The following is a 24591-nucleotide window of genomic DNA, read 5'->3' as shown; positions in this document are numbered from 1 at the left end:
GTCTATTTTATGATGCAGGAGAGATAAGGATGAAGACTCAAAGTCTTTGAGAAGACAAAACTTTGATGTATTCAGAATTACCTCTAGAATACAGGTAATTCTGGACACCTCAGAAACATTAGCAACATGTGTTTGTCACTTTGCAACATTGTGGAGATACACACACACACACACACAGCAGGTGGTAATATTCATGCTGTGGGATAGGTGATTTTTTTCATGTACTTTCCAAACTTTGTATAATAAAGATGCATTAATTTCAAATCTGGGGAAAATGTTATCTATCTACCCATTTATTTATTTATTTATTTATTTATTTATTTATTTATTTCATGAAATGAGTGTTTCTGTAAGGGCAGATAGACTACCAAGGAAGTGGTACTTTAAGTAAGTTGATATAATTTCAATTAGTCTGTCTTTTGGGGAATGATTTTGCCTTAGGGGATGAATGGATGGCTTAACAGAATCCTGAAAAGAAAATCATTCCATCTCTTCCCTTCCTCTGCTCCTTTCTCTGCATAGTGGCCTTTCTTCACCACATCACAGTTGTCTCAGCCTCCCTCTCACTGTTTCACATGTTTTGTCTCTCACTCCCTCAGGCTATTTTCAGTTTGCCCCCTCCCACTGCCTGATCTATTTTCATGTAAAGAACATGATTTCTGAGAGTCCTACTTCATTTTTTCTGTTCCCCCTGTGGACTGGCCTGAATACACTTTGTTAGGGAATTATGTTGCACCAACTGCAGGGAATGAATTAAATTACTAATGGATCATTCTTTCTCAGGACTCAGGGGAAAATGCAAGTAAGCTGACTGTGTTACCTCAACTCCCGTGGTTCTGCTAGGTATGCTAGGACCCCAGACTCTGGCTCTCTTACTAGGTACTGGCCATTGTCCCAAATCTCTCTGGCCTCCCCATCATCTCTGGAACCAAATGGATTTGGATTGGCACCTCTGCCTCTGACCAGTCATGTGGTTTGGATAAATTCTTATGTTCCCTAAGCTTAGGTGTCCTTATTTGTAAGAAGGGGTTAATAATATACATCCCACTGTATTCAAGGCTGGGAAACAGCTGCCCCAGCTACAGTAGGGTTCAGTGAATAGACATTTCCATCCTTTCTTCCTACTTAATTTTTCTACTTTTTCTGTTCCGGTTTATTTTCTTAACTAGAAAACTATAATGCTCCTGTCACAACATAAGGAATGTCCTGCCTTCATCTCTGTAGTTGTATCTAGGCTAAGCTCAGACACAAATAGAGATGGAAATAAAGGAACTTAACTCTGGGAGAATGACAGCTGAGAGAGCTTCTCTCTTAAGAAAACCTTTCTCAATTAAAACAAACAAAAATATACCAGGCTGCCTATCTTCCACACCTGTATGATCTTAAGATATTTTTTCTGACCCGAGAACTACAATAGGTTCTTTCAGACTTCACCTTTTTTAAGCCTCAGGCAGCCTTGTGAGATATCATCATCCCCAAATCACAGAGAAGAGAAGTGAAGCTCAGAGAGGTTGCTCAAGGTCAAATTGCTGGTGAATGCTGAAGACAAGATTCAAAACTACAAGAAATCTGAAGTCTTCATAAGCTCTGAGGTAGACTCATCTGCTTTAATTTTGCCGCAATTTCCTGTCCCTGTTGCAAGAAGGAACACACTAGGAAACTAACTGAACTTGAAGATACTAATTGATACAAAACACTGATATCTCTACAGTTATTAGCATTGTTCTCTTTGAAAGGATTCCTCCTTTATTTCTTTTTTGTTACCTTCCTCTTAATAATTTATAACTCAGTGGAGTGGTTTCTTGGGATTACCAAGGAATTCATCCATTCATTTGTTTATAACTTCTACACACATCAACCTACTGTGTGCTGGCAACTGTGTGAGACATTAAAGATACACAGATATTGATGAGGTCACAGTCTTGCATAGAGAGACACATATAAATGTACTATGACTGAGTCCTATGGGAGGGGAGCATGGAGGAATGCTGACGCTATGTAACTGAGAGTGGATGCATCAGGTAGGAGGCATTCAGCCACGAGTACCAGAAAACCCAGTTCGAACTGATTTAAACAATAAATGAAATTTATTATCTCACAAGACATAATGTCCAAGTCATGGTAGGCAAAAGTTACAGTATGACCAGGGCTCTGATTCCATTTCTCTGCTCCCCTCTCAGCTCTGCCTTCTTGTGTGGGCTTCATTTGACCTCAGTTCACCTAATGGATGTGGTATCATGGCCAGAAGCATCACCTTGGGCAATAGTTTTCTTGTTTGTGTCTAACAGAGAGAAAAGCTTCTGCTCAAATTGTGAAAACGTATTTTCCTTCATTCAGTACAGGTCACATACCCACTCCGGGGACAACAGCATTCACATGGGATGTAAAGGAACAGGATTATCATTATGGGCTTTGGTAAAAAAAAAAGACCCCTTCCCTGAAATAGACTTCACTGGAATCATGTACATGGTATAGAAAGTGAAACAAAGAAAGAAGTGAATAGATGCTGGGTAGGAAAATCAACAATGTCTATAGCAGAATTCAGAGAGGGAGTGGCATTTGAGCTGGATGTTGATGGGTGAATAAGAGCTCACCAGATAGCAAGGGTTGACAGTGCATTTCTAGGGAAGGAAACAGCTTGTGCCTTTGTGGAAGAGCCTACCACACTTGACACCTGGGCTGCCAGTTCCATGGGAGCAAAGTGGAAGGGGGAAGAGGGGCTTGGAAGAGGTGGGGGTAGTCTAGGAAGGATCACACATCCTTACAAAGTATTTGTTTTCAGTCTGCAGGCAATGGAGAAAAAATGATAGTATTTATGTGATGACAGGGAATATGAGGTTAAATTTCTTCCAGGAAGATTAGCCTCACAGACAGGAGTATAGAGAACAGAGAGGTTAGCAACAAGAAGAGAGCTGCAAAGTTTCAATTAAAGATGTTAAGTTCCTGGCTAAATCAAGCTGGATGTGGATGCAGAGCTAGGGACATATAAGGAGCCTTTGTGAGATCACATTTCCTCTTGAAGTCCCTTCTCAGGGTCACTGAAACAGGAATAAATTGATTATGATAATGGAATGACAGAAGCAGCGTCGGCAAGAGTGAGGCTGGAAGTGCGCATATCTAATCCCAGAGCCAGAGGGCCAGGAGTTTCAGGTGTACGGAGGGGTGGGGGAATAGGTCACAATTACCTTCCTTGCTTCCTGGGCTTTTCTGGGTCTACGGTGTTTATCATATGCACGGAGGCTTCTGAGTTAATAATGTGAGACTTGTGATCTTAAGAAGACATAAGGAGAGCCTCAGCACCCAGTCAGTGGACCATGGGGTTCCTCTCTCTGGTTTGTGGTGAGCTGTTTCTTCTCTGTACATTCACTGAGATGCTGGCAGATTCCTGATCTTGTTACCAGGGGTTGTTTCTGCAATTGCTGAGGCTGATATAATCCCTGCTCAGGATGGATTAGGGACTTGCAGCTCAGGCCAATTAGAACATTTGTCAGGCAAAACCCACTGCCAGTGAGTAACAGAGGAGAAGCCTCTCATTCACTCCTAGCCCACGGTCTAGAGATGCAGGGCTTGGGGTGTGTCTTCTTAGGTAGTCTTTTATTTTAGAATTCAAGTTCTTTTGTAAATTACTTTTCTCCATCCCACTGAATTACTAGGAGACTTCTTCAACTCTAGGTTAGAAATTTATCTTGATGGCAGGGAATCTGGGTGGACATCAGAGATAGCAGCATGGCCCTCCCCCTTCTGTGGCATAGCATCAGGAGGGGGCACTCTCTTTGCTTTCTAATTTCTCCTCTCTGATGGATCCGTTCTGCCAGCATAAAAACATGCTATAATATCTCACATAACAACAAGAACAACAACAAAGACCTCTTAGACCCCTGGTACTTTCCAACTACCGCTCCATTTCTCAGTTCCCCTGTATAGGAAAGCAACTCGAAAGAGTTGCCCAAATTGTTTCTATTTCCTTGTCCCCCATTCTCTCCTTAGTCCATGCCAATCATGTTTTCATCTCTACTGTTGTATGGGAATTGTCCTTATCAAGACATTTGTGATTTCAGTCTGGGTAAATGCAGTGTTAAGTTCTCAATCCCCATTACTTAGTCTCTTATAGCACTTGACACATTTGATCATTCTTTTTTGAAACTTTTTTTTCACTTGGCCTTCAGGTCAACATGCTTTTCTAGTCATCTGCCTATATAACTAGCTGTTTCTTGATCTCCTTGGCTATATCCTCCTTCTTTAATTAGCCCCTAAATGTTGGAGTGTCCCAGGTCTCAATCCTTGGACCTCTTTTCCTTCTCTTAGCTACTCACTCTCGATGAGCTCATCTAGGTTCATGGCTTTACACACCATTAATATGCCAAGGACTCAAAAATGTACTCTTGCAGTCCCGAGCATCATATTTATGTATCTGGCTACCTCCAGGATGCCTCTGTGTGGGTGTCTACCTGGCAACTCGTGACATTGTCATCTACTTTATAATACTATAACATAGAAAGTGTGCTCCAAAAGTGTATATTAGTTACTTTAAGCTACAGAGTTGCTTTAATCAGGAATTTGCACTACAGCTGGTTTCGTTGCAGAAAGGCCATCCTCCAGAGGCAGCTACTACAAGCACTTCAGCTATCTTTAACTCTGATCAACACCAGACATTTTGCTAATTAGCATGCTGAAGTCAAAACCGGGTTTTCATTTGTGAAATTAGTGGCTTGTTAATCAGCATAATGGATGTTAGAAATGGGCTTTTATAGGTCGAATTAGAGGTAATCAAGATATGGGAATTGGCTAAAATGTCGTAGGGACATTTTCTACCCATATAAAAATAAAATATAAGAAGCTACCAAGGCCTATAGGCTGTACCTTTAGAAATAGCACCTGAAGCTAAATTCTTTTTTTTTATTTATACAATTTTAAAATGAAGTTTTATTTTTTTTGCTTTGAAAAAATGCCAAACATTTTTTAATGAGAGTAAAACTGTCAAATGTGAATGTTAAATTCAGCCAGATGTTGACCTTAACTGTGAATTTAAATCTTTTTTATTTATTTATTTATTTATTTATTTATTTATATTTCACTTTAAGTTCTGGGATGCATGTGCAGAATGTGCAGGTTTGTTACACAGGTATACATGTACCATGGTGGTTTGCTGCACCTGTCAACCCATCATCTACGTTTTAAGTCCCACATGCATTAGGTATTTGTCTTAATGCTCTCCCTCCTCTTGACCCCAACCCCCCGACGGCCCCCAGTGTGTGACGTTTCACTCCCTTTGTCCATGTGTTCTCATTGTTCAACTCCCACTTATGAATGAGAACATGTGGTGTTTGATTTCCTGTTCCTGTGTTAGTTTGCTAAGGAGGATGGTTTCCAGCTTCATCCATGTCCCTGCAAAGGACATGAACTCATTCTTTTTTGTGGCTGCATAGTATTCTATGGTGTATATGTGCCACATTTTCTTTATCCAATCTATCATTGATGGGCATTTGGGTTGGTTCCAAGTCTTTGCTATTGAAAATAGTGCTGCAATAAATATAAGTATGCATGTGTCTTTATAGTAGAATGATTTATAATCCTTTGGGTATATATCCAGTAATGGGATTGCTGGGCCAAATGGTGTATCTGGTTCCAGATCCTTGAGGAATTGCCACAGTGTCTTCCACAATGGTTGAACTAATTTACACTCCCACCAGCAATGTAAAAGCTTAATTCTTAAACACTTCCGTTTCCAGCCATTAGGGCAAAGGATTTCTGGGTGTCTGACCTTGCCTTGGAGTATTACCTTCTGCTGAGTGAACTCCTCAATTGATGCAGTTGTTGGAACACCAGGAAGGATAGTGAGTTGGGATTGCATCAGGCTTACAGAGCAGGCGTATAAATTGCTCTGTGCCTACTTGTTAATGACATTATGTCTGCATATGTGGTAAAATCAGATATGAGACTTGCTTTCATTATAACTTGGTAATGAGGTTGTAAGGCAGTAACTGATTCACCAATTTCAGCTCCTTACGTGGCTATAGCTGTCTACCACAATCAGCCTAAGAATTGTGCATTATCAAAGTGGCTTGTGTCCGTTTTCAATACACTTCTAACATAACATGGCCAAAACAGAACTCTTTATTCACCCCTACCTCTAACATGCTCTCCCCCAGGCTTCCTCTTCACAATAGATGGCACCCGTTTGCTCAGGCCTAAATGTAAAACCTTGCCTGAAACTTGCCTACACCTGTAGCCTATCCAGCAGGTTGCCTAGATCCTACCTTCAAAATATATCTTTTCCTTGTGCACTTTTCTCCATGTCTACAGGTCATCTGTCATCTCTACCACAATGGCCTCCTAACGGGGCTTACTATTTCTAGTGGCCTCTCATCAATTCCTACAGAGCTTCCAGAGACGGTCTGTCAAATGTCAATGAGATTAGGTTGTCCTCCTGCTGCAACCCCTACAAAGTTTTCTATCACATTCATAACACAATTCTAGCATCTTGCCATGTTTTCTAAAACCCCTTGTGATTGAGCCCTGACCACTTCTCCAACCTCAACTTTTCCTACTCTTGTCTCACTTTATTCTGGTAATCTTTAATCTTCTCTCTACTCTTTCAGCTTCTCAAACTTATTCCCACCCCAGTGCCTTCCCACCTGCTGAGTCTTCATCAGAAACGCCCTTTCCTTGCATCTGTGTTCACATGTACCTCTTCAGAAAGGGCTTCCTTACCAACCAGCCAGTCTAAAATGGCCTCACTATGGTCATTCTCTATCCTCTGGCCTGCTTACTTTTCTTCTTAACATATATCTTAGGGAAGAATATTATTTATATCTGCATTTGCTAAATATATTGTGGTCTATTTCCTTCATGAGAACAAAAGCTCCATGAAGACAGAGACATTACACCATGTTAACAGTTATATCTTCAGTGAGAACAGTAGTGCTGGGCATCTAGAAAATAAATAGTCCTTAAATAGAAGTGAACTGAATGAATGTTTCCAATATTCCAACATATTTCTCTGTTTCTTTCATGCTATAATTTTCAAACACACTGTAATTGGAAGGACAATTGGGGAGTGAGCTGTCTCTTTGTGAGCTGTGCCCCTGTTCACCAATTCATTCTTGTAACTTATTCTTCTTGCATCCCTTCTATCAACAGTCCCTGTAGTAAGTGCTGAGGATGCAACTGTGAGCAAGCCAGACAAATTATCTGCCCTCATGGAATTTACAGTCCAGAGGGAGTCACAAACAGCAAACAAGAAAGTTTGTAATGAGAGTTATGTAGAAAATAATAGAAGACCAAGATAGAGACTGGCAGGGAACATTATTTTATAGAAGGTGGTTAGAGACAGCATCTCAGAAGAGATGATCTTATGCTGAGACCTGAAGGATGAGAGTGAGCAGGGTGTATGGTACAGTGCCTGGCAAGTGCAAAGGCCCTGAGGTAGAAAAGGTGGCTGACTCCTAGGGCTAAAAGACCTTACATGGCTAGAGAGCTGTGAGTGAAGGTGGGATCTGTGTCCAGGGACTGGGCATCCAGGGTTTACCCAAGGTGGGTTATATATATTCAATTATAAAACAATTATATATATAACATATATGATATATATGTTATAACTCATATATATATATTTTCAATTATAAAACTGAAATATTTTTGGTTATAGTAAAATTCTTATATTTTAAAAATTGCTCTGTAGGCTAGGTGGAAATGGATCAGGTTTCAGGCCAGAGTGAAAGCAGGGACGTTAACTAGAAGGCAGTTGAGATGCTTGAGCTAGAAATGGCAGAGGTTTGGACTGAGACAGTGGCAATTGAAAGGGAAAGACATCACTAGATGAGGGCTTTGTTTTGCAGGTAGAACAAGCAGGAGCTGGGAGAGAATGCAGCAGGGGTATCCAGGGCTAGATACATGAAAGCCCATCAATAAACATAGGACTATATTGTATCCTTAGGAAAAAAGGAGAAATAAGAATGTTTCCCAGATTTCTAGCTTTCATAACAGGAAGGAAGGACATTGTTGCTTTCTGAGATGGGAAAGACTGAGAGAGAAATAGCATTCATAGGAGTATTTACTTCTGATTTGAATATTTTAATTGTGAGATGGCTTCCACACATCGCGTTAAGTAAATATTTGAATATGCCACACCAAAGAGAGGAGAGTTCTGGGCTAGATCTAGCAGTTTAGGATCCTTTCAAATACAGAGGATGTTTAGAGCTGTGGGAATAGATAACATCATCCAGGAAAGACTGGAGAAGTGAAGATATTCCAGAACGAGGCCCTGGGGAAATCTAACAGTCCTGGTCAGTTAGAAGAGGAGAGGCTTAGAAGGAAATAAGAAGAGTGAAATAAGAAGAAATCCAGGATAGTGAGGTATCCTGGAGACAAAAGAAGAAAACATTTCTCGTAGGAAGTTTGTCAGTTAAGCTGACTGCTGGTGAAACACTAAGAGAGAAGAGGAGGGAAGAGTGTAGATTGCATTTGGCAACACAGAGGTTGTTAACTTTGACAACAGTAGTTTCCGTTGAGTAATGGCAACGGAAGTCAGGCGTTAGTTGAAGAGTAAATTGGAGATGCAGAGAGTAGAGGAAGATTGCTTTTAGGAAGTTTGACTGTGAAGAGGAGCAGAAAAATATTGCAATAACTAGAGAAGTATGTGGGGTCAAGGGAGAACGTACCACTTTTTTTTTTTCTGATAGGAGACTAATGGGACTGTTTCAGTAGAGAAGGAGAGATTGTGTGGAAGAGAGGGGAGAGGTTTCCTTTAAAAGTCAACAGAGAATGAGATCCAAAGTAGAAGCAAAAAAAAAAAAAAAAAAAAAAAGGCTTTTGGTAGGAGGAGAGTATTTAATGGAAGTTAGGATGTAAAGAGTGCTTGCTTTTCTTATTTCATTGCTGAGGCCAACGGCTGAGAATAATAGATGGGAGTAGCTCTGCTTTCTGAAGCGAGGCAGTGCACCATTTAGGCAAGACCTGGAGAGAGACATTTTGCCCCCTTCACCCATCAACTAATTCCAGTTTTGTCTACTTAGCCCATCAGGTAACTTCAGGCAATATAAGACATAAGAAATGCATAAGAAAGGCAAGGCGCAGTGGCTCACGCCTGTAATCCCAACACTTTGGGAGGCCAAGGCTGGCAGATCACACGGTCAGGAGTTCAAGACCAGCCTGACCAACATGGTGAAACCCCGTCTCTACTAAAAGTACAAAAATTAGCCAGATATGGTAGTGTGCGCCTATAATCCCTCTACTCAGGAGGCTGAGGCAGGTGAACTGCTTGCACCCAGGAGGCGGGGGTTGCAGTGAGCCAAGATTTTGCCACTGCACTCCAGCCTAGGTGACCAAGTGAGACTCCATCTCAAAAAAAAAATAGAAAAATATGTAAGAGTTTATGAGAGAGCTGGTAGTGAGTGAGAGGCTTGGGAGATGGTCAGTTTGCTGTTCCTCCTGACATGAGAGAGCAGGGGGGCTTTCCTCCCTCTCCAAGCCAATCAGGAGGGCTTATCTGTATCTCTGGAGTCTGGTGCACTCAGAAACTGTTGCCTCCCTGACTATACCTAAAAATGTCTATGGATGAAAGGCTGTGGGGAGTCATCAGTGGCAGCAGGGCAAACATTGATTGGGAATGGCCTGCACTTCTAAAGCCACCAGGACCAAATGTTTTATTTGGTTTTGTTTTCCTGTGGGTCATAAACCTGACAAAAGGTAGTGAGTCTTGAGATTTCTTGAAAGGCATCTTCCCAATAGGATGTTCTAGAGAGATGAGGTACCACCAGAGTGAGAGTCTGTGTCGATGGGCTGGAACCCAGGGGATGTCAGTAGAACCATAAGAGACCCACTGGAGAGGACACTTCCCACATAAGGGAACTGCTGATGGGAAGCTCCCAGCGGGGAGACATGTGAGGGACCCACAAAGGAACCAATCAGAGAAGAAGCTAAATTTGAGCTGTGACACACAGAGGGCCCCAGTGCTGTGATACCAACACACCAGCAAAGAAAGATGGTGGCCTTTTCTCTGAATACTCTTCTCCGGAGATCAGCCCAAGAGGAAACCAGGAACAGGATTTAGACGGCAAGAAAGAGATAGAGAAGGAGAAGAAACGCAGAAGCAGGCAAAAAAATAAACCAATCTCATCCTCCTTCCTCATTGCAGGCTCTTGTACCTGAGTGAAAGTCCAGCAACTCTGTGGAGCAAAGCCATGGGGGCAGTTACATTGGATGGGAGGTTGAAGTTTTGACATCAAACTGGGTTTGACTTTTTAAATACTTTAAAAACCATAAATATATATATATGTATATATATTTTTTTTATTTTTTATTAAGAACAGAGATTGACAGGAGAAGTAATGATATACACGAGAGCCATCCTGGGGTGGGGAAGAACAATTCCACAGAGGGAGTGTAAATGGGCGAGAAGGAATCAAGTTGCTTTCTGCCTGCCCCTTGCTGATTCCAGCTTTTTCAATAAACTGGTTATGGTTTAAATTTGTTTCTATCTTAAAACTTTGTGATGTTTACATTGTTGCAGTCCAAATAAAACTTACATATGACAGTTTACAAGCACTGCTGTGATTCCTGGTCTATCATGTTGTAGACCAGGTTTATACATTTAAAGGCATCCACATGCCTAGCAGGTAGCAAAAATGGATGAGGCAGGTGAGGAGCAATAGATAACAATGAGGACTGGAGAATGCCTGCCTTTAATGTTTTAACAACCCTCTTTGGGTCAAACAACACAAATATGCAAACTACAAATGACTTTTGTGTTAGATATACAAAAGTATCTTCCCCTACCCAGGCCTTTGTAAGCCTACATTGCATTAAGTGTGGCTGTGGGAGGGGACAGGGAACAAGTCAATATGACATGCCTCCGCCTCACACACACATACTGTGATGATGCCGCTTACTAGAAAAGTGCAGAAATATTCTGAGATTTCCCAAATCTATAATTTATGATTCTTGTCAGCATTCTAGTTACACACAGGAAAGCATCAACCTGTCATCTGAACGTTGACAGGAGAATAGATGAGAGAAACAGAGAGTGTGCTTCACAAAAACTCCTCTTCCCATCACAGGCCAGATCCTAGTAATGAACACCAACGCCAACCATTGCTTTACCAAGGAAGCCACTTTTTAAAAGGCTTCAGTTCAATTCATTCAGTTTTTACTGAGTGTCTAGGACATACGAGAAAATTTTAGGAGGTCAGCTTTGACCAGAAGAAACTGTACATTCTTGTATACAATCTTGTCATTTAGAATTCTGCCTGAGTAGCAATATACTAGCCTGAAGCAAAATATCCTGTCAGCAAATAAGAGATCCCTCAACCTAAAACAAAACATATGAGGGAAATAGAGAAACAGAATTTCAGAATGTGAATAATCATATGCTAGAGAAAAGGAGAAGTAATTGTATTTCATTAAATGTTTGCTTTCTAAATGATTCCCTAAAAAGGAACCGAGATTCATTTCTTTACATTATATTTCAAAATGCCCCAGATTCTTACATTGGAAGAGTCCTCAAAGGCTATCCACACAACATTCTCACATGGGAGAGTTGCTCTTTAAGGTAGGACCCCCTTCCGGATGGTTCATCCCACGTAAGCTTGTTCACTCATGATGATCAGAACCAGGTTCTGGCACTGTGAGCTGTCCCAAACCAGATGCAACTAGCTGATGGAATCTAGAAAGATCTATGGTGCTGGACAAAGTTTAAGGGCCTGGTCATACAAGCTGCATGGATCTGTATCTGAGAATTGGTCTATAATCAGGAAGTAACCGTGGTGGTAATGATGGGTGAAAGGACAAGGGAGGCGGAGGTAGCATTGGACAAGGACCTAACTAAATCTTGGAAGTAGTCTGCTCAGGCCAGGGCAGGACATTGATAGACAACCAGAGTGGTTCTAGTTGAGAGAGATGACTGCAAGAATCAGTAAAATCCCTGAAGACCTGAGAACAAGGCAAGGACTCAGAATTAGGGAAAAGGGTCTCTAAGAACACAGTAATGTCTGTAACAAGAGTGTCCAGAAGACAAGCCTTGAGCAACTGATAGACATCTCTGTGTCCCTTCTTCTGAGTCAGTGCTGGCCTGGGTGGCATTTGCCCGCTGGTGTACATTGTTTTATCATCTAGATACATTGTTTTTATCATCTAGAAGAGAGATATGAAACATAATGTGCCCTGTTCCCTTGACAGGGGACTGTGAGATTCCATCCATGATAGGCTAAATCTAAATTTTGCAGAATTTTCCTTAAATCGAATGGCTTCCTCTTCTTTAATTATTTTCTTCTTTTGATTTTCATTATGCCACCTTCTCCTGGTTTTTATCTTATATGATTGGCCTTCTCTTTTACTGGCTCTGCTTCCTCTAACTGGTCTCTAAATGTTAAACACTTGTAAGGCTCAGTTTTGAGGTCTCTCTTCTGTTTCCTTCCATTCCTACTCGCATGGCTCATGTCCCATCTATGTGTTGATGATTTCCAGTTTTTATTGCTCTAACCAGGACCTCCTCCCCGAGCTCCAGACTCATGCATCTAACTTCCTACATGATACATCCACGTGTGAATCAAATTGGAATTTCAATATAATATATCCAAAACATAACTGTTAACCCTCTCTGTTGTCTACAACCTGTTCCTCCCACTCTTTCTCTATCTTATCAAATGGCAGCACCATCCAATGGAACATTTAAGCCAAAAACCTAAGAGTCCTCCTTCATTCCCCCGTTTCCTCATGGCCCCATCAACATCCAATTCTTCAGCAAATCCTGTGATTTTTATATATTAAATGTTTCTGGAACCAATCCATTTCTCTCTACCACATTACCACTCTACTGCAATCTACTGTCCTCTGTCCTCTCGAATACTGTTCTGTGTAAACTCCCACATACTCTGTTCTGTACTCAATAGCCAGTGTGATCTTTTGAAAGTATAATTTAGATAATTTGCTGCCTGAACAAGTCCTGCCCGTGCAAAATGTACATAGTAATCTCCCATCACAATCAAAATCCAGAAAGCCTTTTCTGAGCTTCCTCTGCCTACCCATCCAATTTCATCTTGGTACTACGTTCCCATTCACCTTCCCTCAGCCACACCCTGCTCTCTTGCTACAATAGCTCAGCCTCAATCCTGACCGAAGGCCTTTTCACTTGAGTTTACCTGGCCCAGAAAGCTCTTTCTAAAATTGGCTGGCTCTTGTCATTCTGATCTCAAAATGTCTCCTCCTTAGAAGGACTTCCCCAGCACCCAGCCTAAAGAGCTCTGCCCCCGCCCTCACATTCCCCCTTTGGTCTTACTCTGTTTCTGAATACTACATTCCTATCCCCACAGTACTTGTCAGTGTATAAAGTCATTTATCTTGTTGATTATCTGTCTCCTCATCACTAGAATATGAACTCCAGGAGAACAGGGACCTTATCTATCTTGTTCCTTGTTAGACTCCTATATTAGAAAGGAGGATACTACATCTGGGTGTTTAATGATCATTTATTGAGTAAAAGTGAACTCTACCTGCATATAACTTCCACTCATTGATCAGCTGGAGGTATGTTCAATAAGTCTATTATTTCTTTAATGTGACGACCCTTTCAATATTTGAAGGAAGCGTTTATTATGTATGCCAATATATCTCTGTGTATGTGTATGATGTCTTTCTCCTGACTAAATATCTGCAAGTATTTAAATTAATCCTCATATGAAAGAATTTCCAGATACTTCACTATCCAGGTCACCTGCCCCTGGATAAACTCCAAAAGAAGACTCTCCAAAGTTAGTTCCAATGGTGTCCAAAAATAAACTGAATGACACCAAATATAGGTAGTGGAAAAAATGCTTTCAGGCTGAGATTAACAGCCAACTTCTGTTCTGGTCTGAAGTATTTTTCTGTAATGCAGAATTTAAGCCATAGAAAATATTAAAAGATTTTATTTTCTCTTTTAGAGCAAATAGTTCTCTCCCACAGCCCCCAAGCAATCAATCTTAGACATGTATTATTTACTTTCTTGCTTACTCCTTCCTGAGCTCTGATCTAAGAGAGGCAGACTAGAAGAAGACAGGGTCTCTGCTGGTATTTTCAGCCCTTGGCTCTTCTCTGAAGTTCAGATGTGAACCTCCTGTTTCCTAGTCAACACCTTCCCGGTTGTTTCACAAACACCTCTTATTTCAGCACCTATCCCAAATTAGATTTTCCTCTCCCTCCCCCAGCCTTCTCTTCTCTGTTCTTTCCAATGCCTGTAAATGATACCGCCATCAATCCAGTCATCCAAGCTCCAAACCTCAGAGCCATTTTAGACCTTTCCTTTCTTGATATTTGGGTCCAATCAGTTTTCAACTCTGCCAATTTTACCGTTTCCTTCACCTCTATTTTCACAGCACTAACTCGGGCCTTTATAACCTCTTATTTGTAGCCTCCTGAACTGGGCACCTGTTTTCCCATCCCTGCCTTGCTTCGTTTAAGTCTTTTCTACATTGCAGTCATGGACACTTTCAGTACAACTCCATTACGATGGAGCGCAAACACCTGGCATGCTACCTGAAGCCTCCTTTTGCCTGACCTACCTCCCTCTGGTAATCTTTCTTGAGTCGCACTTAATTCTAAGAAAACAAAGTCAAGAATTCTCCCTAAACACCACATACGCTTGTCTTCTATGCCTTTTCTTTTCCCCTCTACCTGGACTTCCCTTCTCAACTTTCTTCACCTTTCTAATACCCTCAAGGATTAGAGGAACAGCTGCTTCTCTGGGGAGCCTTTCTGACCCGCTACTTGGGCCATAAACCCCTCTTTTCTGCCAAGACAGGGCCCAGCATGATTTCTTATCTAAAGCACCCAACAGGAGCTATTGAAATTATTTGTTTTTTATATCCTCACAAGGCTGCAAGCTCCTTAAAGTCAAAACAATTCTTATTTATCTTTGTACCTCCCCTGTAAGACCTAGCTAAGTGGGGAGCACATAGTAGGTATTTCATAAATATTAACTGATCCGAAATATCATTTAAGAGGCTGAAACTTAAGTCTAGATAAGGAACTCTTAGGCCTAAAATAATACCAGAATGTCCCTACATTACAAAATATGAGTGTTTCTAGTTCTTCATCATTCGGTTCCTGATATTTCACATCTTGTGTTCAGAAACACTTCTAATAAAGTTTCTCATGCTCCAGCAGCAGAATTCGGGGGACTTAGGGTGGTTAGTGGTGCAATTATATGCTATCTCTTACCTTTTTATCTTTGGCCAAATCTATTTTAAATAGTATGGATGGCAAGACATATATCCAAGGCCAAGATGATGAAGTTTCCTGTGATTTAAAAGCAGTGCATAGTTATTAGACAATGGAGACTCCATTGTGCTATTGTTATTTATGTACATCTCTTAGTCCCTACTACAGTGCTTCCATCTGGAAGGCAAGGCTTGGGGCTTATTTAGCCTTGAAACTATTACACTGTCCATCGCAATGTCCCAAACAGAGGATGATCTCCATCAATGTGTATTGAATTGAGTTGAGGCTGCCAAGTGGAAAGGAGCTTCATTGAGACACCAATTTGTTTGTGACAGTCATGGAAAAATATGTAGCAACCATTTCTTTCTCTTTGCAGTGAACTTGCTTGTCAAATGCCTCTTTAAAAAGCGAGTGAAGATAATTGCAAATCAGCTGGAAGTGCTGCCAAGATATGACCTCCAGGAAGGCCCAGAAGACAAGTGATATTGTGTGGACTGCTACAGCGCAATGTCTAACTGATTCAAAATGAAGAATCAATTTGAAATTAAGATGAGGAAAGGCATCCAGCACTTATATTATAGCAAAAAACATTGTCACCAGGCCCTGGGAAAGATGAGACCACCTCCCTTCCCTTCTCAGGCTCCTTTTCCCTGTCAGACTGTAGCTCTTAAAGGCTGTCATCCTCCAAGGGTATTCCCTAAGTACAGCATAGCATCTCTGTTACCCTTTGAATTCAACAATATTGATCTCCTCCAACATTTTCATTCCTTTAGTCAAAAGTCAGCTGTCAAACGCGAGGCACAAGTGCAACTTTAAGGAATTCATGGCCAATATTTGTCATGTCATTTCATGGATTGTCTGCAGGCACATAAAACATACAATGAGGATACTGATCCAAGATACATGGCACACAATTAAATTGTGAAAAAACATGACTCTGAGTCCAGAAGTTCTTATTTTTTCGCAGTCTTCAGAGTATCGTATAGGCCCCTTGAAAAATAAATTTGCAGAGTGTGAATGTTAATTTACTTTCAACTTCAGAAAACAGATTTTCCACATTTATAAAAGAGAAATAGTGACTATTCTAGACAATAGAGCCCAGCAAGAATACTCAAACTAGTATAACCCTATTTCTCTACACCACAAGGACATCTTGTAGGCATGTTCCTCTGAAGGACTTGAGAATTATGCTTTTTTTCCTCCTTTTCTCTCTAAAAGCAAAAAGCACCATAATCTTGCTGTAGTATAATCAAAACAGAGCCCGATGTGAAACCAGAGCCTTGAGTTTTCATCCTTCGTTTGTTACTTAAAAGTTGACATAAGAAAAATTATTTAACTTCTCTCAACCTCAGTTTCTTATCTATAAAATGGGATTATAAAATGTATCTCACAAAGTAGTTATGAGGATTAAAGGAAATGGAAAACATGCTTATTTGGTTTTGAATCCTGGTTTGGTCTAACTATCAATAAAACTCATTAAGATGGAATGTTCAGGTATCCTCAGCATTTTGTTGTTGTTTCCAATTACTGATGATTAAAACATGGAGTAAAATATCTGTCGCATTTCTGAAAAACTGTGAGCCCATCACAAATCATCTAAAGCTCTGCTTTCACACAGGTGAGTCAGAGTTCAAGCCAACAAGCCAAGGAGAGACCTATGCTGCTGCAGCTTTCTTGCTTCTCAGAACCAGCAGCAGCAGCAGCAGCAGCAGCAGCACCTAACACCTAGCAAGCAGGCACTCTACGCCAGGTGCCAAGCTGTGCACCTTATATTCATCCTCTCCCCTCATCCTCAGCACGACCTCAAGAAGCTTGAGCTCCTCCACACAGAACCATGGCCCCCAGTGGAGGCCGCACATATGGCCCAGGCAGACCACAGGCAGCCTGCTCTCAAGAAGGCGGCTTGTTATTCTAAGGCTGAACCCTGAAGGATGTGAATTAATGAGCAATCTGTGTCCCTAGCCACCTTGCTTCATTTTTATAGTATAGTCTCTTGATCTATTGCAATATCAGAAGAGGCCTCTCAAACATCCGTGTTTCTGCTATGTTGCCTCTTCCACAATTGCCAGGGTGATCTTCTGAACCCAGGCCACCCATGGAGCTGGGAAGGTCTCTGGAACCCTGGGCCTTTGGTCTCTCCATCCTCTGAGTGCCTACGGCCCTTGGCAAACAGCACTGTTGCTATCATGCCTTCTCTATCAGGAGAATGAGAGGTTCTGGAAGGCAAGAACTACCCCTCGTTGATCATTGTATCTAGTGGAGTGCATGGGATGATGGCAGGGGCTCCTTCCACATACGTTCTATTAGGACAATGATTCTCAACCCTGGCTGTACACCTACAATTACCTAGGAAGTTTTTAAAAATACATATCCAAGCCCATGCCCAATCATCTGTTGCATTCTCCTACCCAAGTCTCCTACCCAATCATAGTCAATGGAATCAGACTCTCTAGGCATGAGGATGGAGTCCCAGGTAACCCTAACATATTAACAGGCCTGAGATCCACAGTATTTTTGTGTATGTCTGGCTCTTCTCCATCCCCTTGGCTCCTCTGACCCATTTAAGAAGTAAAACTGGCCTGCAGCCAGCCCCTTCCCCTCCTCTACCTCACGGGGGCCCTGCTGGCCTGCAGCGAGCCTGCCTGCTCTTCTTCTAACCAGGCCTCCAGATAAGTAGTCTGTGCTCTGCCCTCATGAGTAAGCCCTGCAATCCTCTGTCAGCTCTGTGTCAGGGCAGGTGGGCCTGTTTGATTCCAGAGCTCACTCTTAGGAAACCCATTATTATTGTAGCCTAAGCCTCATTCACCAGTATTTGTTTTCAGTAATAAACTTGACATTTATATCTCCATTTGCTTAACGTCCCCCTACCTCATCAATGGATTTAGAATTTAGGAAGGGGAGAGATTTATTATCAACGTCAAACTCAACAGCGTCCTCTTTTTTTTTTTTTTTTTTGGCCTGACATGCATAGGCTATAATAGGTGCTCAATAAATATTTGTTGACTGAATCAATTTCCTATGCACTTCTAGTAATATCCATTCTCTAAATTTCGGTCTCACTTTTTCTCTGTCTCTTTCTTGCACAAGCTACAGATGGTATAAATGCTGCAGTCCTTGGGAAGACTGAAAAAGCAGTCAGACAGATGTGTTGTTCATAGCTCCCTAGTCAGGCATAACTAAACATTTACATTTATTACCAATTAGAGGGGAAACAGACTGTAGTTTTATGCACTGTATGTGGCTGGATATATTTCTTTTTGGGATCTCACTAAAAATTTTTAAATGTACCATTGGATCTCACTCTTTTACCAGCTCAAACCTCATTGAAAACACCATTTAAATAGAGGTCTACCAATGACAGCACAAATCTGTTGCATTCTCCTACCCAAGCACAAAATATCATGGAGGTGGAAAGGCAATGCTGCAGAGAGGCAACTGACCCAGTATGATTGAGCTGAACCTCCTTTACTAAGACTTTGTGGCCATGCAGAACTGATGAAGTTGTGGTAGACTATGTTGAAACTATGCTGTAAAGTTGTTGATGGCACACAGTGTGCAACAGTGCTTGTGGACACATACAGCTTTGCTGTGTGTGCAGCCCTTTTTCCATTTAGGACAAAATAGTGTAAGTGGACATAGTACTCGACAGGACTGTGAAACCATTGGTTCCACAGGGTTTCAGACCCAATGCTAAAGAATTCACTGTGTTTAGCTGAGTTCCATCTAACCTGGTATCCATCTTACATCTAAAACACTGACCCAACCCCATGAAAAAATCGAAGGAAAACACTGGCTAAGGTATAGGTAACGAGCTCTGGTTTCAGCTCTTACTAACACAGCTTCTTCACTTGCAAAACCAGATGATTGCTTTGAGGAACTTTGCTGAGGAAATCATGATATTTAATTACAGATTTATATACTGTATAAAAATTTCATCCCATGTTTAGTAACAACAAGAGCAATTTCAAAACAACCTAAAGGTCAACAATAGGGTAGAGACCGGAAGATACATTGTAGAGAAACCAGATGAATCACATAACTGTTAAAAACCACTTTGCACCCTCTCTAATGGATGTAATGAATGGCTATGATGAAACACAAGCAAACAAATGGAAATTAATAAATTCCGGTGAGGATGTGGAGAAGTTGGAACCCTCATGCATTGCTGGTAGGGATGTAGAATGATAGAGCAGCTGTGGAAACACTTTGGTGTTTCCTCAAAAAGCTAAAAATAGAATTACCATATGATTCTGCATATTTCACTCTAGGTGTATACCCAAACGAACTGAAAATAGACACTCAAACAAGAACACGTATACATATGTTCAACACTATTCGCAACAGTCAGAAGAAACAACCCAAATGTCCGTTAATGGATGAATGAATAAATAGCGGTGTATACATACAATGGAATATTTTTCTGCCATAAAAAAGAGTGAGGTACTGATACATGCTACAAGGTGGATGAATCGCAAAATCATTATTCCAAGTGAAAAGTCAGACACAAAAGGTTCACATGTTATATGGTTTCATGTACGTAAAATATCCAGAATAGGTAAATCCAGAGACCGGATGCAAATTGGTTGTTTCCAAGTGCTACCAGAAAGAAGAATGAGGAAAAACTGCTTAATGGGTATGGGATTTTACCTTGGAGTGATAGGAATGTTTTGAAATCAGATGGAGATGATGGTTGCACAACATTGTGAATGTAGTAAATGCCACTAAACTCTTCACTTTCAAATGGTTAATTTTATGTTATGTAAATTTCGCCTTACATTATTTTTTTAAATCATGGTTTTTAAAGAATATTTACTGACAAGGGAAAATTCACACCATGTACCTATTACTAAAAACTGGACTTACAATATGATCTCAATTTTGAAAGATTTAAAATGTACATGTGAGTTTGTGCATATATACATACATACACATACACACACACACACATATATATACTCATCCTCCTCCCCTCAAAGAATACTGAAAAGAAATTCAGAACTTTGATATTTGAATTATAGGTTGTTTCATTTTCTTATTCCTTAAAATGAACATATGTTAATTTTATAATTTGAGGAAAAAATCAATGTTATTGAATAAGAATTGGGTTATAAGAACATCGCTAAAGTTTTCTCCAGCTCTGCAGTTCTAGTAGTCTCAACATGTTGCATTTTCCAGAATACCTATTAGATGCTGGGCAAGAGGGATAAGCTTTTAGAGTGGACACCTAGGAAATGATGATTTAAGGCAGGCAGGCAATATTGGAGCACAGAGACATTTAGAATACAAACATTTGTATAGGCAGTCTGTATGCATAACTTTTGCCCTCATCACACTGGCCGTAAGTGATGCCATTAGAAGAACATACATATCCATTATTCAGCTCATGGCTCATTCCCTAATGGCTCCTTTAAGATTAATGTTTTCAGGGTAACAGGCATGGCTTTCATATTCAATCTTTTCATAATGCATTCATTTCAAAATAAAATACATACACCTGTCCTGCACAACTACCCAAGCTGAATTCTTTCTAGATAAATTAAATTGTTTGGTTTTTTATTTACTTTCTTTTTCTTAAAAATAACATTCTCCAGCTGATGTATTCCAATGGGTGGCTTTCTAAAATGATCAGCTCCTGTGTGGCTTGTGGGAAACTGAAAATTTCACCATCCTTGATTCTACCTACCTCATCCTCTTCCTATTACTCCATATCAAAGGGACATTGAGGCCGGGCACAGTGGCTTATGCCTGTAATCCCAGCCCTTTGCAAGGCCGAAGCGGGTGGATTGCTTGAGGTCAGGAGTTCAAGACCAGGTTGGCCAACATGGTGAGATCCCGTCACTACTAAAAATACAAAAATTAGCCAGGTGTGGTGACAGACACCTGTAATCCCAGCTACTTGGGCAGCTGAGGCAGGAGAAATGCTTGAACCTGGGAGGTAGAGGTTGTAGTGAGATGAGATTGTACTACTGTACTCCAGCCTGGGCGACAAGAGCAAAACTCCATCTCAGCAACAACAACAACAACAAAAGAAAGTGACACTGAAAATATGGAGAATTAAAAAGTAGAATTTGACTTAGCATTTACAAAGTCTGTGTACTTTATTCCATATTCACAGTTTTGTTTTAATTTTTAATTTTTATGGATACATAATGGTTATATATATTTATGGTATATATGTGATATTTTGATACATGCAATCAGTGAATAAATGGATTATGAATATATATATATACACACACACACATAGTATATATACACAGCGAAATATATGTCAGCCTTAAAAAAAAGCAAAATCCTGTCATTTACAACAACATGGATGGACCTGGTGGACATTAAGAGAAATAAGCCAGGCACAGAAAGACACTGCATGTTCTCACTCATATGTAGAAGCCAAAAAGATTGATCTCATGTGGATTGTGAATAGAATGGTGATTACCAGAGACCGAGAAGGCTAGTGGGGAGTGGGGGATGACGATGGTTTGGTTAATGGGTACAAAAATACAGTTAGATACAAGGAATAAGATCTAGTGTTCAAAAGCACAGTAGGGTGACTATAGTTAATAGTAATTTATTGCATATTTCAAAATAGCTAGCAGAGGAGATTTGGAATGTTTCCAACACAAAGAAATGATAAATGTTTGAGGTAATGAATGAATATCCCAATTACCTAGAACTAATTGTTACACATTGTATGGCTGTATTACAAATTTTGTTGTTGTTGTTTTATTTTTACCATTTTATCATATTCAGTGAGTCTCTCAAACTACTAATTACCTTTGTGGATGAAGAATCCCCACTCTTTGCCTCACTACTTTTGGGTCAGTAGGCGTAAAAGAGAAACTAAATTATTAAAATATTTGTGCAGAAAAGAGACCAGATTACATTCTGATAGTAGAAAATCCCTGTACGGGCTGGGCATGGTAGCTCACGCCTATAATCCCAGCACTTCAGGAGCTGACACAGGAGGATCAATTGAGCCCAGGAGTTTAAGACTGCCCTGGGCAACATAGCACATAGCAAGACCTCATCTGAAATGTATTTATGTACATATATCTATAAAGATTAATTTTTTTTTTTTGAGACGGAGTTTTGCTCTGTTGCCCAGGCTGGAGGGAGTGCAATGGTGCGATCTCAGCTCACTGCAACCTCTGCCTCCCGGGTTCAAGTGATTCTCCTGCCTCAGCCTCCCAAGTAGCTGGGATTACAGGTGTGCACCACCATGTCTGACTAATTTTATATAGAAATTTTAGTAGAGATGGGGTTTCACCATGTTAGCCAGGCTGGTCTCAAACTCCTGACCTCAGGTGATCCGCCTGCCTCAGCTTCCCAAAGTGCTTGGATTATAGGCGTGAGCCACTGCGCCTGGCCCAAAAATTTTTTAAAAAGAAAATCCCTGTACATAAAGGGAACATGTACTCGGACCTATGGGGACAAGTGTAAAGTCTCATTTAGTGTTTCCAGTGGAGAGAAAATTTAGAAAGAAAACAAATTCAGGTGCTTTTTCAGAAAAACTGAGTCAAAACACAACAGAAGTCAAAACGCATCTTCTTGTAACAGAAGATGCAAATGTTGAGTATGTTCACAAAAACCTGAGAACACAGCCATGGAAGAGGTATTGACTTTTCTTGTACCCACAAAAAGAAGGTTCAAAGAAATTTTGTGGACAGAATTCAGGGACACGTCCATGGTGAGTTTTGAGAAGACAGGAGGTAAGTCATTTTGAGGCTGAAAAGCACTGGATTTATTAAAACAAAACAGAAAGGAGTTTACTTCCTTGGTCACTAAGGCTGAGAGAGACAGAGCTCTTGTGTTATCTAGACAAGAATCTGAAATGAGAAATGGAGGTGTTGTCAAAAACCTGCCTTATGTATCACCTTCATGGGTACTAAACTCAGTTGAATAATTAAACTCTTATAGACTTGGATATAGTCAGACCCCAAATAAGCTCCACACAGGGCAACAGTGCATACTCCATGAATGTCTGAGTGTGTGTATGTGCTGTCCTTAAAGTGGGACCACATGCTACTGGGTAAAGGAAAGTGAAGACTTTAGAAGAGACTGCATTCCTATCTAAGTCCTCCCTTGGGTAACTGCTTTTTGTTGAACTGTAAAGCTGTGAGCCCTCAATGGATAACCTGACACACTGATTACTGTTTTTCTGGTTCTTTCTTTGAAAGGACACTAATCCAGCCCCAGGGGAAATGCACAGCATTGGGATTAAAGAACAAAAGATAACTCCCTCCACTACCTTGACCTAGATCTCCAGAGGAGGTCAGCATTTATCAAGAGGATGTTATGGTGTCCCAGCTAGCAGAGCAAAGCACTGGCATGGTTTGCCTGGCTCCCTCTGTGAACTGCTGGCTCTCACACTGGGCTCACTCCATGGATTCTTTACCCCAGGACAATACTTTACAATTGTCTACATTAAATTCTACTTTTCTTTCTCCAGCCTCAGGTCATCCAGAAAGAAAAAAAAAAAAAAATGAAAGTCCCTCTGGATCCAGCACATGAGATCTAATTAGTTGCTCTGTCTGCAAATTTAGTTTATCAAGAGGAAAATTTAATACTTTCCAGTTAATATCCTCCTCCAGCATAATTTTCGTGTGCTAGTTTGTGAACTGCTGTGCTGTAGGAATTGTATATTGTGTGCTTTAAGCCACGTGAACATCATAGGTCTGCGTTATCACTGGCAGCATCACAGATGTACTGCTTCTCCTGTTGCATTACTCAGGGAGCCCTCATTTGATATCTGGAAGCTCATTATTAAGATGAAGAGACAAGAAGCAGTGTCAGGCACAACAGCTCTGAATGGACATCATCTCAATGTTAACAAAAACCTCTCTTGTTTCTGAGGATTTCTCTGTGTTAATGATACCAGGATGATTGCTCTCATGGTGCTGTCTTTAAATTTCAAAGAATTGGTTGAAGGTAAAGAACAAGAGGAATGGGGAGGGGCCAAGATAGCCAATTAGAAACAGCTGTGGTCAGGGGCGCCCACCAAGAAGAATGAACACAGCTAGTGAATCCTGCACTGACAACTGAGGTATCCAAGTTCTCTCACTGGCACTGACTAGGCAGTTGGCACAACCCATGGAGAGCAAGGAAAAGCAGGGTGGTGTGATGGCCCACCTGGAAGCCACACAGGGCAAGGAGAGTGCCCATTCCCAGCCAAGGGAGGTGGTGAGTGATCATACTATGCTGCCCAGGAAACCATGCTTTTTCCATGGATCTGGGCAACCCGCATATCAGATCATTCTCATGAACCCATGCCACCAGGACCTAGGGTCCTAAGCACAGAGCTGTGCAGATTATCAGTGGCCACTGGCCTGGAAACTGTCAAAGACTACTGAGTTCCCAGGGGAGGGGCCGCTGTCAACCCTGCAGCTGCCTGTTGACTAT

General features: G+C 41.0%; 2 long non-coding RNA genes across 5 annotated transcripts in view; one reads left to right on the top strand and one right to left on the bottom strand.

The window, feature by feature from the left end:
• Window positions 1–16676, top strand: part of LOC107126550 (uncharacterized) — a 340932-nt gene extending 324256 nt beyond the window's left edge. For all 4 annotated transcript variants that reach the window (XR_012426618.1, XR_010581393.2, XR_010581341.2 and 1 more), the window contains one exon: window positions 15569–16676. This is a non-coding gene — a long non-coding RNA (uncharacterized lncRNA). The remainder of the gene's footprint in view (window positions 1–15568) is intronic.
• LOC135967360 (uncharacterized) overlaps window positions 1–24591 on the bottom strand; it is a 70828-nt gene that overhangs the window by 22877 nt on the left and 23360 nt on the right. The window lies entirely within an intron of this gene.

Source organism: Macaca fascicularis, chromosome 1 (genome assembly GCF_037993035.2).
Source record: "Macaca fascicularis isolate 582-1 chromosome 1, T2T-MFA8v1.1".
Classification (NCBI taxonomy): domain Eukaryota; kingdom Metazoa; phylum Chordata; class Mammalia; order Primates; family Cercopithecidae; genus Macaca; species Macaca fascicularis.
Note: the sequence above shows the minus strand (reverse complement) of the source record. Positions and strands in the feature narration are given on the sequence as shown.